The following is an 8,317-nucleotide window of genomic DNA, read 5'->3' as shown; positions in this document are numbered from 1 at the left end:
GTACCACAATGTCCATTGCAGCTCTATTTACAATAGCCAGGACATGGAAGCAACCTAAGTGTCCATCGACAGATGAATGGATAAAGAAGATGTGGCACATATATGTAGGATGGAATATTACTCAGCCATAAAAAGAAACAAAATTGAATTATTTGTAGTGAGGTGGATGGACCTAGAGTCTGTCATACAGAGTGAAGTAAGTCAGAAAGAGAAAAATAAATACTGTATGGTAACACATATATATGGAATCTAAAAAAAAAAAAAAGGTTCTGAAGAACCTAGGGGCAGGACAGGAATAAAGATGAAGACATAGAGAATGGACTTGAGGACACGGGGAGGAGGAAGGGTAAGCTGGGACAAAGTGAGAGAGTGGCATGGACTTATATACACTACCAAACGTAAAACAGATAGCTAGTGGGAAGCAGCCACATAGCACAGGGAGACCAGCTCCGTGCTCTGTGACCACCTAGAGGCATGGGATAGGGAGGGTGGGAGGGAGATGCAAGGGGGAGGAGATATGGGGATATATGTATATGTATAGCTGATTCACTTTGTTTTAAAGCAAAAACTAACACACCATTGTAAAGCAATTACACTCCAGTAAAGATGTTAAAAAAAAAAAAAAAGGTATTACTTTTTTTGGCTTCTGACTGTGACATTGTGTAGCATATCCAAGCAAGGAAAGAGGGCATTATGCATTTAGAAATAACCCTTAGTTACTTATGTCTGTTATTTTGTGTTAGAGCAAGCAACTCGTAAACTGATTATTTTTCAAGAAATGAATCAAACCAGTTCACAGTGAGATAAATTATATATTTTTGACTGGAATAGAAGTCACAAGACCTCAATTCTAGGCTCTGATTAGCAGGGTACTTTATCTCAGGTTTCTCATCTGTTAATGAAGGGTTTAGCCATGCCAAAGATTCCCAGACTTTCCCAGTTCATGGCTCTCTTATTATCTCAGAAGTGTTTTCATGGTGTGGAGGCTAAAAGAAATACCTAACAATTCCATTTATTAAGTAGCTAGGTCCAAACTTATTATGTATGTCTGTCCTAACAACTTCGTTGCTATTAAAAAAAAAATACATATACATTTCTAAAACTTTTTGTTACGTTCTTAATGGCGTGTGCATGTTTATTGGATACTTTACAAATTCTGAAACCTTGGAATTGGATGGGAAACCAGTGTCCTCATTTCCTGTTCCACAGGCATTTTCCCATGGTTCTTGTGTTTTATAACGGCAACTTACAAAACGCTGCCTTAAAAGATGTCATCAGAAGGTTGGAGTACAGGGCTTCCCTGGTGGCGCAGTGGTTGAGAGTTCGCCTGCCAATGCAGGGGGTACGGGTTCGTGCTCTGGTCTGCAAAGATCCCACATGCCGCAGAGCGGCTAGGCCCGTGAGCCATAGCCGCGGATCCTGTGCGTCCGGAGCCTGTGCTCCGCAAAGGGAAAGGCCACAGCAGTGGGAAGCCTGCGTACCGCAAAAAAAAAACAAAAAACGGACTGAGTACAATTTCATGTTGAAGGTCTAATCTAATTGGAGGTAGTGTTTTGCATGGTGTCCAACTGATGTCACTGTGTTGGCCTTGAAAATTTTAAATAGCCCATGAATGTAAGGTCTAAGAGGTGCCCCTTTGAGTTTGTTGGGGCGCCCTTGGGGTGCCCCAGTACACAGTTTGTGAAGGATGGGCTATGCTCTCTAAAATATTTAATGTAAATGTAATATGTGATGTAAAATGTAGAAGCAGAGGATAAGTGAAATAGATCATTCTGAAGGCCTGGGGTAAGAAGCTGCAGGATTGAAAAGAAGGTAAAAATTGTAAAAAATGTCTGTCTGCTTGGGGTGCACTTTCCCTCCCCATGTTACCTACAAAATGCCTACCCGTGTCTCACAATTCGCCTCAGGGTAGCCTCCCTTAACCAAGGCAAATTCACCTATTACACATTCTCAGAGTATTCATCTCATAGCACTTATCATAGTGGCAATTATATATTTATTTGTATAACTACTTGTATAACTTCTCTCTCTCATTAGAATGTAAGCTCTAAGAGGCTAGGAATATGTCTGGTACCAGCACCACATCCCACGGTCTGGTATATTATAGAAGCTAAAACCTTGCTGGATGAAATGAATAAATGCACATACTCTGACAGAATAAGGTTAGCATTCATTTCAGTTCTTTTTTATTGTAAAACAGCTGCTATTTATAGTAGCATTCCTAAAACTTATTTCTTTTTCTCGTAACATTTAGCAGGAAAAAAGAACCCACAGATATAAAGCTGCATCGTAAACCTCAGAAAGTAATCTCACCTAAACTAAATAAAAGGATAATGTTGCTTTGGAAAAGGCAGTCAAATATTCATAAATTCTTAGAGGCAAATTAATTTTATAAGAAAAAGTCATTTTTTGGAAGGTGTGATTTTATTTTTATCTTATTTTTAAATTAATTTTTATTGGAGTATATTTGATTTACAATGTTGTGTTAGTTTCTGCTGTACAGCAAAGTGAATCAGTTATACATATATCCACTCTTTTTTAGATTCTATTCCCATATAGGTCATTACAGAGTATTGAGTGGAGTTCCCTGTGCTATACAGTAGGTTCTTATTAGTTGTAGTGTGTATATGTCAATCCCAATCTCCCAATTTGTCCCTCCCCCCCTTCCCCCATGGTAACCATAAGTGTTTTTCCTACATCTGTGACTCTATTTCTGTTTTGTAAATAGGTTCATTTGTACCATTTTTTTTTAGATTCCACATATAAGCGGTATCATATGATATTTGTCTTTCTCTGACTTCACTCAGTATGACCATCTCTATCCATGTTGCTGCAAATGGCATTATTTCACTTTTTTATGGCTAATATTCCATTGTATATATGTACCACATCTTTTTTATCCATTCCTATGTCAGTGGACATTTAGGTTGCTTCCATGCCCTGGCTATTGTAAATAGTGCTGCAATGAACATTGAGGTACGTGTATCTGTTCGAATTATGGTTTTCTCCAGATATATGTCCAGGAGTGGGAATGCTGGATCATATGGTAGCTTTATTTTCAGTCTTTTAAGGAACCATACTGTTCTCCATAGAGACTGTACCAAGTTACATTCCCACAAAGAGTGCAGGAGGGTTCCCTTTTCTCCACACCCTCTCCAGAATTTATTGTTTGTAGATTTTTTGATGATGGCCATTCTGACCGGTGTGACTTAGTATCTCATTGTAGTTTTGATTTGCATTTCTCTAATAATTAGGGATGCTGAGCATATTTTCATGGGCCTTTTGGTCATCTGTATGTCGTCTTTGGAGAAATGTCTATTTAGATCTTCCACCCATTTTTTGATTGGGTTGTTTGTTTTGGGTTTTTTTGTTTGTTTTTTGATATTGAGCTGCATGAGCTGTTTGTATATTTTGGCAATTCCTTGTCAGTCATTTCATTTGCAAATATTTTCTTGATTCTGTGGGTTGTCTTTTCATTTTTTTTTTAAACATTCCTTTTCATGATTTTTAAAAAATTTTTACTTATTTATTTATTTCATTTATTTACTTTTGGCTGCATTGGGTCTTTGTTGTGGCGCACAGGCTTTCTCTAGTTGCGGGGAGCAGGGGCTACTCTTCGTTGAGGTGTGCAGGCTTCTCATTGCGGTGGCTTCTCTTGTTGTGGAGCACAGGCTCTAGGTGCGTGGGCTTCAGTAGTTGAGGCTCATGTGCTCTAGAGCCACGGGTTAAGTAGTTGTGGCACACAGGTTTAGTTGCTCTGCAGCATGTGGGATCTTCCCAGACCAGGGATCAAACCCACGTCCCCTGCATTGGCAGGCAGATTCTTAACCACTGCGCCACCAGGGAAGTCAAGTCTTTTCATTTTGCTTATGGTTTCCTTTGCTGTGCAAAAGCTTTTATGTTTAATTAGGTCCCATTTATTTATTTTCGTTTATATTTTCTTTTTTTAAAATACATTTATTTATTTGTTTTTATTTTTGGCTGTGTTGGGTCTCTGTTGCTGCACGCAGGCTTTCTCTAGTTGCGGGGAGTGGGGGCTACTCTGTTGCGGTGCATGGGCTTCTCATTGTCGTGGCTTCTTGTTTCAGAGCACGGGCTCTAGGCGCGCAGGCTTCAGTAGTGTGGCACGCAGGCTTAGTTGCTCCGCGGCATGTGGGATCTTCCCGGGCCAGGGCTAGAACCTGTGTCCCCCGCGTTGGCAGGTGGATTCTTAACCACTGTGCCACCAGGGAAGAACTCGTTTATGTTTTCATTACTCTAGCAGGTGGATCAGAAAAGATCTTGCTGTGTTTTATGTCAGAGAGTGTTCTGCCGATGTTTTCCTCTAAGAGTTTTATAGTATCAGATTTGCATTTAGGTCTTTAATCCATTTTGAGTTTATTTTTGTATATAGTGTTAGAGAATGTTCTAATTTCATTCCTTTACATGTAGCTGTCCAGTTTTCTCAGCACCACTTACTGAAGAGACTGTCTTTTCTCCGTTGTATATCCTTGCCTGTTTTGTAATAGATTAGGTGCCCATAGGTATGTGGCTTTGTCTCTGGACTTTCTATCCTGTTCCATTGATCTATATTTCTGTTTTTGTGCCAGTACCATACTGTTTTGATTACTGTAGCTTTGTAGCAGAAAAAGCCATGTTATTACATAAAAATTGCTCATAGAAAATTTTAAAATCTTAGCAAAGGCCACAAACCACACTTTGAGAACCATGTTCTACAGTGGTGATATTAGAAGTAGAAGGTGATAGTTTCTAGAAAGTGGCAACTCATTCTTTTTTTTTTTAAATGGCATTCTACTACAAAGCCTGATTTTATTGACATAGTAAGCACAAATTTTAAGGGAAGTGCATGATGTCAGTATTAAAATGAAATGAATTCTGAAAATCTTATTGATATTCTATTTTAATCCTGGTATAAAGATCAATTAGTAAAATAAAGTCAAACAGAATCCTAAAGTCAAACAGGAAATAGGGATATGGAAGTAGGACAAAATAAGATAGCAAAGGATTGTATTAAATAACTAACAACCTTAAAAAGGGTGGACTTTTGTTAAAACAGATTAAGATTGATTTATGGGATTTTGTACATTTAGTATATCCCTTTTCTGAAAAAGCACTTTAAGGTACAGAATCAATAAATTATGTTTTGTTATGCATTTTTCACCCTTAAAGTTCCTATGCAAGGAGGAAATTATTTGTTTACACTTTATACATTTTAGACAGAATGGCTCTGGATAATAATACAGAGATGGGGAAATAAAAGAGAAGGTAAGATAAAGATGGTTGATTCTGTGCCCTTGGAATTGCTAATCCATAAACAGCAAACTCCCCTGTACGCACTGTCTTCTTTGGGAACTCGTTCCACCTTTTGCCTTAAACTAAAATCTAGCTCTCCCCAAGGCTATCAGTTCCCAAATGGTGCCTAATTATTTTCTTTCATCACATATACAGGATATAGTGTTGATGTCCACCTAGTTCCCCATTGCCATATCCTGGATCACTTTTACCTTACAGTCTTGTAAAATTAAAATAAAACAAAAACCATCACCCACAAAACACACCTGTCCCTTTGTAGGTCATGCTACCTCCTCATCACACCTTCTTTATCTTTCTGATCCAAAATTATCAGCCTTCTCTATCTCACCCACCACTCTTCTGTCCCCCAGCTTATAGAGTAATGTTCCTCGAACTTTATGTACCTTTGAATCACCTGGGCGATCTTATTAAATTCAGATTCTGAGTCAGTAAGGACACCCAGAGATTCTGCATTTCTCATAACTCTCATGAGAAGCTGTGGACCACTTCGAAGAGTAAAGCACTAGAGGGGCTGTTTCTGTTATTATCAAAACTACAGTTATCCTAACTCCCCCTTTATGCTTTGGCACTCTTTCCCTCCTGCCTTTACTATTTTTAGTATCAGTTCTTCTTCTTAATGTTCTTTGTCATTTTTACGCAGTCAATTTCAATCTCTCTCTCACCTCTCTCTCATCTGCTTAAGTACCACCCACTTAAAAAAAAAAAGAAAAAGAAAAAATCCCAATTTAACCCTTTACTCCCCCTAGCTGCCATCCTAGGTCTCTCAGTTTCACAAACTTTTTTAAAAAAACAATTGTCTGTGTTTGCCAATGTCACCTCCTCATCTCCAATTCAATTCTGTTCCCACTTCCGTGTGATTTGTAGGTCCATTAGTCCACCAACGGTGTTCACTAAAGTTACAAATTACCCCATTTTGAGAAGCCAAAAAGGACATTTCCAGTTCTCATCTTATTTGAACCTCTCAACAGCATTCAATACTGTGAACCACTCTGACATTTTTCCACTTTGTCCTCCATGACAAAAGTCTCCTTATTTTCTTGTTACCATTCTAGCAAGTCTTTTTCAGTTTTACAGCACCATAATCTTCTATCCAGCAATTAGATATTACATACTGAAGTTTTTTGGTGCCCAGTCCTCCTTTTCTAGCATATATTTGCACCCCACAACCTTCATAATCTCTTCTTTGTCACTTAAATGCAGATGATTTCTGAGATATTCTCCAGCTCACACATCTTTGAGTTACAAACCTATATATCCTACGGCCTACTTGACACCTTTGATGTCTCAAAGGTACCTCAAACATAAAAGATCCAAGCTAAATTAATAATTTCCCACCAGCACATGCCATTATTACATAGCCTGATACATAGTCCAAAAAGCTATTATTGTGTTTTTGACACACCCTCTTCTGTCACTGTCATATATTCATCCTTTCCATCTTTCAAGACCTCCTCAAATTCTGTGGAACCTATTCACTTTTTTTCCATCTACACTATCACCTCCACCCTTGTATCAGTAATTGTCATCCCTTGGCTGGGCTACTGCTAATGGTTTCCTAAGGAGTATCATTTCCATTCCTTTCTGCTCCTCCCTCTTTTATCTGTTCTACACTCTGCAGATATGGTGATATTTTGAAACACAAATTTGATCATTTGTGCCCTTCTCCCCTGCTCATCCTGAACTTGTTTTAGTCCATCATACTACTTACCAGGCTCCTTCCCACTAAACGGATGTTGCTTGTACTATTTCATTGGCTTGGAATGCCCTTCCCCTCTTTTCTCCTAAGACTTTATCCTTCAGACCTCAACTCAACTGTCATGATTTTGCAAACGCTTATCTTTGTCTCAATGACTAGGCCAAATTTCTCTACTAGAAGACCATACTGAATCGTGTACTTCTCCATTACAGTATTTCCTGAGAGTATGGTACTTTTCTGTTTTTGTTCACCATTGTCTCCTCAGTACTAGAACAATCATGGCACACAGGCATTACCCTCAAAATATCTCTTAATTGAATTAATGTGTGGAGGGGGTAATTATCCACAATATTTGGATAGGAATCGCAAATGATATGGCATTTGAGTTGGGCACTCTCGGTGTTATTATTGAAGAATAAGGTGGAGGAAGATGAATTAGGGACGTTGCTAAGCACAAAATTTAATAGTATTTGCTGGAATATTTAGATGTAAGTGGTAGGGGAGTTGAAGATGTTTCATAGGTTCATTGGAGAATGGTTGAGCCAGAGACAGAACAAGGTTTCAGCTAAAGAAAATGATGTTCAATTTATCAATGTTCTGAATTTGAGGTAACAAACTCACCAGGTGGAAATGGTTTGATGACATTTTGAAATGTAGGAATAGATATGGTGTGAGATTTCATCTAGACATCTTAGTCTGGTTGCCCTTCTGCTCCTGACAAGCAAAACATACTCCTCTCGTCATCTATTTCCTTATCTATTCTTTCTTTTTTTTTTTCTCTATCCCACTGTCACTTCCCTGGACTTTTACCTGGACTACTTCAACAAGTCCCTAACTACTCTCCCTGCATCCAGTCTTGCTCTCCTGTAATCTAGTTTGCACTTTCATTCCAGAGTGACTTTTCCAAGACACCAGAATGTCATTTTCCTGCTGTGGATCCTTAAAATGTTTCCATTGACTGCAGAATAAAATCTGGACTCTTGATCAAAGCTTTATGATTTGATCCTAGAATTCCTGAATTTCACTTCCAGCTCCTCTCTCCAGCCATACCAGACTACTTATCCTCAAATGCCTCCTGCTGCCTTTCTTCCTTCCTTTCTACCTTACTGAAATCTGACTATAGATTAACAAAGTTATTCTGGCTGGGGAAAAAATACTATACTGTCTAGTATGGAGACAAAAACCAAACCCAAACAAAAAGACAAGTAAACGCCTAGCCTTCAAGTTCAACTCAGATGTGGCCTCCTGAAGATTTCTTCTTGAGGAAAATTTATAGTTCCACTGGTTTTCTGCCAGCTCACTGTAATT

The sequence above is a fragment of the Pseudorca crassidens genome, chromosome 8 (genome assembly GCF_039906515.1).
Source record: "Pseudorca crassidens isolate mPseCra1 chromosome 8, mPseCra1.hap1, whole genome shotgun sequence".
Lineage (NCBI taxonomy): Eukaryota > Metazoa > Chordata > Mammalia > Artiodactyla > Delphinidae > Pseudorca > Pseudorca crassidens.
The sequence above is the reverse complement of the archived record's forward strand: the minus strand, read 5'-3'. Positions refer to the sequence as shown.